The following is an 11992-nucleotide window of genomic DNA, read 5'->3' on the forward strand; positions in this document are numbered from 1 at the left end:
CATCCCTTAACACTTGTGCGTATAAGGTAGTAGTTGTGAAATTGTAACTGGAACTAGAAGAACAAGCATTTCGCTACACTCGCATTAACATCTGCTAACCATGTGTATGTGACAAATAAACTTTGATTTGATATCTCACTGGTCATCCCCCAAAGACAATTCCTCCTGTAGCCGCCTTTCCTTCCAGTTCTCTGATGCCAATGACTGGAACAAATTGCAAAAATCGCTGAATCTGGAGACTTATATTTCCCTCACTAACTTTAAACATCAGCTTTCTGATCAGCTGACCAATCGCTGCAGCTGTACATAGTCCATCTCTAAATAGCCCACCCAATCTACCTACGTAATCAACATATTGTTTTTATTTACTTTTCTGCTCTTTTGCACACCAGTATTTCTACTTGCACATCACCATCTGCTCATCTATCACTCCAGTGTTAATTTGCTAAATTGTAATTACTTTGCTACTATGGTCTATTTATTGCCTTACCTCCTCAAGCCATTTGCACATACGATATAGACTTTCTTTTTTTCCTATTGTATTATTGACTGAACGCTTCTTTATTCCATGTGTAACTCTGTGTTGTTTGTATCTGTAACCATCGTCCTGGGAAGAAGGAGTGGACCAAAACGCAGCGTGGTACGTGTCCATGTTAATTTTTTTATTTATTTTAACTCAGAACACTAAGACAAAATAACAAAAATAGATCAACACGAAACAGTTCTGTCTGGTGCAGACACAGAGACAGAAAACAACTACCCACAAAACCCATGTGGGCAAGAGCTACCTAAGTATGGTTCTCAATCAGAGACAACAATAGACAGCTGCCTCTGACTGAGAACCACACCGGCCAACCAACAAAGAAATACAAAACATAGAACACAGAACATAGAATGCCCACCCCAACTCACGCCCTGACCAAACCAAAATAGTCATTCTGAATACAGATTTTGTGAATCCACTCTGGCTGGAGTGGATTAGAAAAAGGAATTAAATGTCACTTTGCAAGCCAGCATATTGTGACTTGAAACTGGTCACCGGTGTCCAAAATACAGCAAAGACTGGTCAACAACAAAAACACTACGAAGCCTGGTCGGGCCAGCATAACCCTCTAGACCAGTATCGGACCAGCACTAACCAACATAACCCTCTAGACCAGTATCGGACCAGCACTGACCAGCATAACCCTCTAGACCAGTATCGGACCAGCCCTGACCAACATAACCCTCTAGACCAGTATCGGACCAGCACTGGCCAGCATAACCCTCTAGACCGGTATCGGACCAGCACTGACCAACATAACACACTAGACCGGTATCGGACCAACCCTGACCACCATAACCCTCTAGACCAGTATCAGACCAGCACTGACCAACATAACCCTCTAGACCGGTATCGGACCAGCACTGACCAACATAACCCTCTAGACCAGTATCGGACCAGCACTGACCAACATAACCCTCTAGACCAGTATCGGACCAGCACTGACCAACATAACCCTCTAGACCAGTATCGGACCAGCACTGACCAACATAACCCTCTAGACCAGTATCGGACCAGCACTGACCAACATAACCCTCTAGACCAGTATCGGACCAGCACTGACCAACATAACCCTCTAGACCAGTATCGGACCAGCACTGACCAACGTAACCCTCTAGACCAGTATCGGACCAGCACTGACCAGCATAACCCTCTAGACCAGTATCGGACCAGCACTGACCAACATAACCCTCTAGACCAGTATCGGACCAGCACTGACCAACATAACCCTCTAGACCAGTATCAGACCAGCACTGACCAACATAACCCTCTAGACCAGTATCGGACCAGCACTGACCAACATAACCCTCTAGACCAGTATCGGACCAGCACTGACCAACATAACCCTCTAGACCAGTATCGGACCAGCACTGACCAGCATGGTTCATCTTGAAATTGATGCTGGTCTATGCTGTTTTTTTCAGGTCTTATAGAATTTATTGGCCTTAACCTGTTGAGGACAGAGGGCGCTGTTTTCACTTTGGGGGAAAATCGTGCCCAATTTAAAAGGCCTCGTACTCAATTCTTGCTCGTACAATATGCATATTATTATTACTATTGGATAGAAAACACTCTCTAGTTTCTAAAACCGTTTGAATTATATCTGTGAGTAAAACAGAACTCCTTTTGCAGCAAACTTCCTGATAGGAAGTGGAAAATCTGAAATCGATGCACTGTTCTAGGGCCTGACTATTAATGTCCTTGATATATATTAGAATACATGCACTTCATACGTCTTCCACTAGATGTCGACAGGCAGTGAGAGAAGAAATGGAGTGAATAACTTGATCTGGGGTCGAATAATAGCTCTCGGCATGACGTGTCATCAGTTTCCTGTTTTCTGGAGAGCACGTGAAGGGACCTGGATTTGCCTTCTGATAAGCTGTCGTTATGGACAACTAATATCTCCGGCTTTGATTTTATTTGATACATGTGACAATATCATCGTAAAGTATGTTTTTTCAATATAGTTTTATTAGATTATTGAAATTTTTTCGGGACGTTAGGCGTGTTGCGTTGTGTGCCTTTGTTCAGGAAGGAGAGCTTCGAGACACTTTGCTAGCTTTCCGTGCTAATTGACTGGAGAAGAGGACATTCTAAATCCAAACAACGATTGTTCCCGACAAAGGACCCCTTGTACAACATTCTGATGAAAGATCGTCAAAAGTAGGACCCATTTTATGATGCTATTTCATATATCTGTCGAACATGTGAAATAGTCGTTTGCGCCCAGATTTTGGGTACTCTCTCGCTATACCTAAGCTGGATGTCGTAATGAAGTTATTTTTAGAATTCTAACACGGCGATTGCATTAAGAACTAGTGTATCTATCATTTCGTATACAACATGTATTTTCTAGTTATGTTTATGAATAGTTATTTGGTCAGAATATGTGAGTGTCAGAAAAATATCCGGACGTTGTGGGAAAAAGATGCTACGTTAGCACAATGTATAACCACTGATTTCAGCTCTAAATATGCACATTTTCGAACAAAACATAAGTGTATGTATAACCTGTTGTTATAGGACTGTCATCTGATGAAGCTTATCAAGGTTAGTCAAAAATTATATATCTTTTGCTGGTTTATTCGCTATCGCTAACGTGCCTATTGCTATCGCTAACGTGCCTTGATGAATGAATGCGGTAGTGTGGTAGGCTATTGTAGTAAGCTAATATAATGCTATATTGTGTTTGCTGTAAAACACTTAAAAAAATCGGAACTATTGGCTGGATTCACAAGATGTTTGTCTTTAATTTGCTATACTCCATCGATTTTTCAGAATGTTTTATGATGAGTATTTAGGTATTTGACGTTGGTGTCTGTAATTACTCTGGCTGCTTCGGTCCTATTTGTGATGGTAGCTGTGATGGTAGCTGCAATGTAAAACTGATTTATACCTCAAATATCCACATTTTTCGAACAAAACATAGATTTATTGTATAACATGTTATAAGACTGTCATCTGATGAAGTTGTTTCTTGGTTAGTTTGGTTGGTTCTTGGTTAGTTAGGTTGGCTTTGTGCATGCTACCTGTGCTGTGAAAAATGTCTGTCCTTTTTTGTATTTGGTGGTGAGCTAACATAAATATCTATGGTGTTTTCGCTGTAAAACATTTTAAAAATCGGACATGTTGACTGGATTCACAAGATGTGTATCTTTCATTTGCTGTATTGGACTTGTTAATGTGTGAAAGTTAAATATTTCTAAAAAATATCTTTTGAATTTCGCGCTCTGCCTTTTCAGTGGAATGTGGGAGGAGTTCCGCTAGCGGAACGCCAGAGCCAGACAGGTTTTAACATATGGTGGAGTTTAGGCACCAAAATGAGCACCGGCTGTTACCTGAATGTTGATCACCAACTCCATCCTTCTTGTGGGACTCGTTTGCGTATATATGATCATCAATATCCATGGACTTTATTCAATTAGGTTCTTCGTCTTCAAATCTTATCTTCTGTCACGAACCGGCTCAAAGCCCGTAACAAAAGGGAGACCACATGGAGATAAGGAATAACAAAATATATTTATTAACTAAGGTAAAGTAAATACAATTAACATGGTGTGTGTGTAGTCAGTAGTCAGTAGTGTAGGTGAGTGGTTGTGTGTACACATGTGATAAGTAGGGGTGTTGAAGGGTGCCAACGCAAACAAACCAAATAACCACAACAAGGCCACAAACAAAATCTGTCTGTGTCTGACTGGAGAGAGTCCCCCCAATGACTGTGGAAGAGGTCTATTTATCCTGGGACACACCCGGGCCCAGGTGTTTCCCATGTAGCTGACGACCCTACATACTCCGCCCACCAACATCCTAATAAGGAAACAAGAGCAAAGAGAGAGAGAAAACGGTAGACAGAGTGGGAGGGTCGTCACACTTCTACTCTCGTAACTTCTACTCTTGCAATTTCTACTCTCGCAACTTCTACTGTTGTAACTTCTACTGTTGTAACTTCTATTGTTGTATCTTCTACTGTTGTAACTTCTACTGTTGTATCGTCTACTGTTGTATCTTCTAATGCTGTAACTTCTACTGTTGTAACTTCTAATGCTGTAACGTCTGCTGTTATCTCAGTTGTAGGTTTGTGTCTGTTCGCTGCACCGCTGGAGCCTCTGTGTGACTCAGTCTAATGTCAGAGACAGTTTTAACTGTCAACCTCATTAAAGGGGAAACTGTCTAACCAATAGGACGACACTAACCACCACCACGTGACTCCAGACTTATTTTCTGAGAACCATGTTTGTTTCTCACAAGCTGTCTGTTAACAGTTCCTCTTTTCCTATGCACAAACATTTAAGCCATTATACAGACACAGGGTAGAATACTGCTAGTTATTGTACTTTAAACGCATAAATCATTTAGTCATTAAACATATAAATCATTTGAATTTATTCATAACATATCCCCAGACTAGCTGTAATCACTCATATACCCAGACTAGCTGTTATCAGTCATATCCCCAGACTAGCTGTTATCAGTCATATCCCCAGACTAGCTGTTATCAGTCATATCCCCAGACTAGCTGTTATCAGTCATATCCCCAGACTAGCTGTTATCAGTCATATCCCCAGACTAGCTGTTATCAGTCATATCCCCAGACTAGCTGTTATCAGTCATATCCCCAGACTAGCTGTTATCAGTCATATCCCCAGACTAGCTGTTATCAGTCATATCCCCAGACTAGCTGTTATCAGTCATATCCCCAGACTAGCTGTAATCAGTCATATCCCCAGACTAGCTGTTATCAGTCATATCCCCAGACTAGCTGTTATCAGTCATATCCCCAGACTAGCTGTTATCAGTCATATCCCCAGACTAGTTGTTACCAGTCATATCCCCAGACCAGCTGTAATCAGTCATATCCCCAGACTAGCTGTTATCAGTCATATCCCCAGACTAGCTGTTATCAGTCATATCCCCAGACTAGCTGTTATCAGTCATATCCCCAGACTAGCTGTAATCTGTCATATCCCCAGACTAGCTGTTATCAGTCATATCCTTAGAATAGCTGTTATCAGTCATATCCCCTGACTAGCTGTTATCAGTCATATCCTTAGACTAGCTGTTATCAGTCATATCCCCAGATTAGCTGTTATCAGTCATATCCTTAGACTATCTGTTATCAGTCATATCCTTAGACTAGCTGTTATCAGTCATATCCCCAGACTAGCTGTTATCATTCATATCCGTAGACTAGCTGTTATCACCAGTTGTATTCGGCACATGTGACAATTAACGTTTGATTTGATTAGTCCCCACCACCTGGGACCTGTAACACATACGTAACACAATAATAGGAAAAAGCATTGTCACTTTAATACCACTCACCTTCAATTAAGAATCATGAAAGTAAGTGAAGAGGACCGGTCTTAGAAGACAGGAAGTGAAGAGGACCGTGCTTAGAAGACAGGAAGTGAAGAGGACCGGTCTTAGAAGACAGGAAGTGAAGAGGACCGTGCTTAGAAGACAGGACAAACAATAAACATGGGTAATGTAGTTGACAAAACCCCAATGAAAAGAAACACACAAGCAAAGTAGGTGTTATAAAACAGCATTTAATTCCTGCTACCTCACACCCACAGTGACTTGTAACACTTTACTTTAACACATGGAGGAGCAAAAGGTTGTTATCATCAGTCATTGGTAAGCATGGTTTTCAAGCAAGCAAAAGACTAAAAAGTGAAAGCCATACACACTTCAATTTCTCCAAAGATACATTTCAACTGGAAAGTTATATTCCTTTACAACAAAAAACACACACAACCTTAATAAAATAATCGTAATAATAAAATTTAAAACGAACACATCACCACTAAGTAGACGGTTTGTTTACTCCTATACACATCAGTACAAGTTAATCTCTGCACAACGGAACTGCACATCCACACCACACCAGAGAAGAGTTATGATACAATCCAGATATTAACCTACAGTAGCATGGGAGAGTAACCTACAGTAGCATGGGAGAGTAACCTACAGTAGCACGGGAGAGTAACCTACAGTAGCATGGGAGAGTAACCTACAGTAGCATGGGAGAGTAACATACTGTAGCATGGGAGAGTAACCTACTGTAGCACGGGAGAGTAACCTACAGTAGCATGGGAGAGTAACCTACAGCAGCATGGGAGAGTAACCTACAGTAGCATGGGAGAGTAACCTACTGTAGCACGGGAGAGTAACCTACAGTAGCATGGGAGAGTAACCTACAGTAGCATGGGAGAGTAACCTACAGTAGCATGGGAGAGTAACCTACAGTAGCACGGGAGAGTAACCTACAGTAGCATGGGAGAGTAACCTACAGTAGCATGGGAGAGTAACCTACTGAAGCATGGGAGAGTAACCTACTGTAGCACGGGAGAGTAACCTACAGTAGCATGGGAGAGTAACCTACTGTAGCATTGGAGAGTAACCTACAGTAGCATGGGAGAGTAACCTACTGTAGCATGGGAGAGTTACCTACAGTAGCATGGGAGAGTAACCGACTGTAGCATTGGAGAGTAACCTACAGTAGCATGGGAGAGTAACCTACTGTAGCACGGGAGAGTAACCTACAGTAGCATGGGAGAGTAACCTACAGTAGCATGGGAGAGTAACCTACAGTAGCACGGGAGAGTAACCTACAGTAGCACGGGAGAGTAACCTACAGTAGCATGGGAGAGTAACCTACAGTAGCATGGGAGAGTAACCTACTGAAGCATGGGAGAGTAACCTACTGTAGCACGGGAGAGTAACCTACAGTAGCATGGGAGAGTAACCTACTGTAGCATTGGAGAGTAACCTACAGTAGCATGGGAGAGTAACCTACTGTAGCATGGGAGAGTTACCTACAGTAGCATGGGAGAGTAACCGACTGTAGCATTGGAGAGTAACCTACAGTAGCATGGGAGAGTAACCTACTGTAGCATGGGAGAGTAACCTACAGTAGCATGGGAGAGTAACCTACAGTAGCATGGGAGAGTAACCTACTGTAGCATGGGAGAGTAACATACAGTAGCATGGGAGAGTAACCTACTGTAGCATGGGAGAGTAACCTACTGTAGCATGGGAGAGTAACATACAGTAGCATGGGAGAGTAACCTACAGTAGCATGGGAGAGTATCCTGCAGTAGCATGGGAGAGTAACCTACAATAGCATGGTTGAGTAACCTACAGTAGCATGGGAGAGTAACCTACTGTAGCATGGGAGAGTAACCTACTGTAGCATGGAAGAGTAACCTACAGTAGCATGGGAGAGTAACCTACAGTAGCATGGGAGAGTAACCTACTGTAGCATGGGAGAGTAACCTACAGTAGCATGGGAGAGTAACCTACTGTAGCATGGGAGAGTAACCTACAGTAGCATGGGAGAGTAACCTACTGTAGCATGGGAGCGTAACCTACTGTAGCATGGGCGAGTAACCTACAGTGGCATGGGAGAGTAACCTACAGTGACATGGGAGAGTAACCTACAGTAGCATGGGAACAGTAGCATGGGAGAGTAACCAACAGTAGCATGGGAGAGTAACCTACAGTAGCATGGGAACAGTAGCATGGGAGAGTAACCTACAGTAGCATGGGAACAGTAGCCTACAGTAGCATGGGAGAGTAACCTACAGTGTCATGGGAGAGTAACCTACAGTAGCATGGGAGAGTAAACTACAGTAGCATGGGAGAGTAACATACAGTAGCATTTTAGAGTAACCTACTGTAGCGTGGGAGAGTAACATACAGTAGAATGGGAGAGTAACCTACAGTAGCATGGGAGAGTAATGTACAGTAGCATAGGAGAGTAGCCTACAGTAGCGTGGGAGAGTAACCTACAGTATCATGGGAGAGTAACCTACTGTAGCGTGGGAGAGTAACCGACAGTAGCATGGGAGAGTAACCTACTGTAGCATTGGAGAGTAACCCACAGTAGCATGGGAGAGTAACCTACTGTAGCATGGGAGAGTAACCTACAGTAGCATGGGAGAGTAACCTACTGTAGCACGGGAGAGTAACCTACAGTAGCATGGGAGAGTAACCTACAGTAGCATGGGAGAGTAACCTACAGTAGCATGGGAGAGTAACCTACAGTAGCACGGGAGAGTAACCTACAGTAGCATGGGAGAGTAACCTACAGTAGCATGGGAGAGTAACCTACTGTAGCACGGGAGAGTAACCTACAGTAGCATGGGAGGGTAACCTACAGTAGCATGGGAGAGTAACCTACTGTAGCATGGGAGAGTAACCTACTGTAGCATGGGCGAGTAACCTACAGTGGCATGGGAGAGTAACCTACAGTGACATGGGAGAGTAACCTACAGTAGCATGGGAGAGTAACCTACTGTAGCACGGGAGAGTAACCTACAGTGGCATGGGAGAGTAACCTACAGTAGCATGGGAGAGTAACCTACAGTAGCATGGGAGAGTAACCTACTGTAGCACGGGAGAGTAACCTACAGTAGCATGGGAGAGTAACCTACAGTAGCATGGGAGAGTAACCTACAGTAGCATGGGAGAGTAACCTACAGTAGCACGGGAGAGTAACCTACAGTAGCATGGGAGAGTAACCTACTGTAGCACGGGAGAGTAACCTACAGTAGCATGGGAGAGTAACCTACAGTAGCATGGGAGAGTAACCTACAGTAGCATGGGAGAGTAACCTACAGTAGCACGGGAGAGTAACCTACAGTAGCATGGGAGAGTAACCTACAGTAGCACGGGAGAGTAACCTACTGTAGCATGGGAGAGTAACCTACTGTAGCACGGGAGAGTAACCTACAGTAGCATGGGAGAGTAACCTACTGTAGCATTGGAGAGTAACCTACAGTAGCATGGGAGAGTAACCTACTGTAGCATGGGAGAGTAACCTACAGTAGCATGGGAGAGTAACCTACAGTAGCATGGGAGAGTAACCTACTGTAGCATGGGAGAGTAACCTACAGTAGCATGGGAGAGTAACCTACTGTAGCATGGGAGAGTAACCTACAGTAGCATGGGAGAGTAACCTACTGTAGCATGGGAGAGTAACCTACTGTAGCATGGGCGAGTAACCTACAGTGGCATGGGAGAGTAACCTACAGTGACATGGGAGAGTAACCTACAGTAGCATGGGAACAGTAGCATGGGAGAGTAACCAAAAGTAGCATGGGAGAGTAACCTACAGTAGCATGGGAACAGTAGCATGGGAGAGTAACCTACAGTAGCATGGGAACAGTAGCCTACAGTAGCATGGGAGAGTAACCTACAGTGTCATGGGAGAGTAACCTACAGTAGCATGGGAGAGTAAACTACAGTAGCATGGGAGAGTAACATACAGTAGCATTTTTGAGTAACCTACTGTAGCGTGGGAGAGTAACATACAGTAGAATGGGAGAGTAACCTACAGTAGCATGGGAGAGTAATGTACAGTAGCATAGGAGGGTAGCCTACAGTAGCGTGGGAGAGTAACCTACAGTATCATGGGAGAGTAACCTACTGTAGCGTGGGAGAGTAACCGACAGTAGCATGGGAGAGTAACATACAGTAACATGAGAAAGTAACCTACAGTAGCATGGGAGACTAACATACAGTAACATGAGAGTAACCTACAGTAGCGTGGGAGAGTAACATACAGTATAATGGGAGAGTAACCTACAGTAGCATGGGAGAGTAACCTACTGTAGCGTGGGAGAGTAACCTACAGTAGCATGGGAGAGTAACCTACAGTAGCATGGGATAGTGACATACAGTATCATGGAAGAGTAACCTACAGTAGCATGGGAGAGTAACCTACAGTGGCATGGGAGTGTAACCTGCAGTAGCATGGGAGAGTAACATACAGTGACATGAGAGAGTAACCTACAGTAGCATGGGAGAGTAACATACAGTATCATGGGAGAGTAACCTACAGTAGCATGGGAGAGTAACATACTATAGCGTGGGAGAGTAACCTACAGTAGCATGGGAGAGTAACCTACAGTAGCATGAGAGAGTGACATACAGTATCATGGAAGAGTAACCTACAGTAGCATGGGAGAGTAACCTACAGTAGCATGGGAGAGTGACATACAGTATCATGGAAGAGTAACCTACAGTAGCATGGGAGATTAACCTACAGTGGCATGGGAGTGTAACCTGCAGTAGCATGGGAGAGTAATGTACAGTAGCATGGGAGAGTAACCTACTGTAGCATGGGAGAGTAACATACTGTAGCATGGGAGAGTAACCTACTGTAGCATGGGAGAGTAACCTACAGTAGCATGGGAGAGTAACCTACAGTGGCATGGGAGAGTAACCTACTGTAGCATGGGAGAGTAACCTACAGTAGCATTGGAGAGTACCCTACAGTAGCATGGGCGAGAAACCTACAGTGGCATGGGAGAGTAACCTACATAGGCATGGGAGAGTAACCTACAGTAGCATGGGAACAGTAGCATGGGAGAGTAACCTACAGTGGCAAGGGAGAGTAACCTACAGTAGCATGGGAGAGTAACCTACAGTGACATGGGAGTGTAACCTACAGTAGCATGGGAGAGTAACCTACAGTAGCATGGGAGAGTAACGTACAGTAGCATGGGAGAGTAACCTACTGTAGCGTGGGAGAGTAACCTACAGTAGCATGGGAGAGTAACCTACAGTAGCATGGGAGAGTAACCTACTGTAGCATGGGAGAGTAACCTACAGTAGCATGGGAGAGTACCCTACAGTAGCATGGGTGAGTAACCTACAGTGGCATGGGAGAGTAACTTACAGTGGCATGGGAGAGTAACCTACAGTAGCATGGGAACAGTAGCATGGGAGAGTAACCTACAGTGGCAAGGGAGAGTAAACTACAGTAGCATGGGAGCGTGACAAACAGTATCATGGAAGAGTAATCTACAGTAGCATGGGAGAGTAACCTACAGTAGCATGGGAGAGTGACATACAGTATCATGGAAGAGCAACCTACAGTAGCATGGGAGATTAACCTACAGTGGCATGGGAGTGTAACCTGCAGGATTATGGGAGAGTAATGTACAGTAGCATGGGAGAGTAACCTACTGTAGCATGGGAGAGTAACTTACTGCAGCATGGGAGAGTAACCTACAGTAGCATGGGAGAGTAACCTACAGTAGCATGGGAGAGTAACCTACAGTAGCACGGGAGAGTAACCTACAGTAGCATGGGAGAGTAACCTACAGTAGCATGGGAGAGTAACCTACTGTAGCATGGGAGAGTAACCTACTGTAGCACGGGAGAGTAACCTACAGTAGCATGGGAGAGTAACCTACTGTAGCATTGGAGAGTAACCTACAGTAGCATGGGAGAGTAACCTACTGTAGCATGGGAGAGTAACCTACAGTAGCATGGGAGAGTAACCGACTGTAGCATTGGAGAGTAACCTACTGTAGCATGGGAGAGTAACCTACTGTAGCATGGGAGAGTAACCTACAGTAGCATGGGAGAGTAACCTACTGTAGCATGGGAGAGTAACCTACTGTAGCACGGGAGAGTAACCTACAGTAGCAT

This window comes from Salvelinus fontinalis, chromosome 5, assembly GCF_029448725.1.
Source record: "Salvelinus fontinalis isolate EN_2023a chromosome 5, ASM2944872v1, whole genome shotgun sequence".
NCBI classification, from domain to species: domain Eukaryota; kingdom Metazoa; phylum Chordata; class Actinopteri; order Salmoniformes; family Salmonidae; genus Salvelinus; species Salvelinus fontinalis.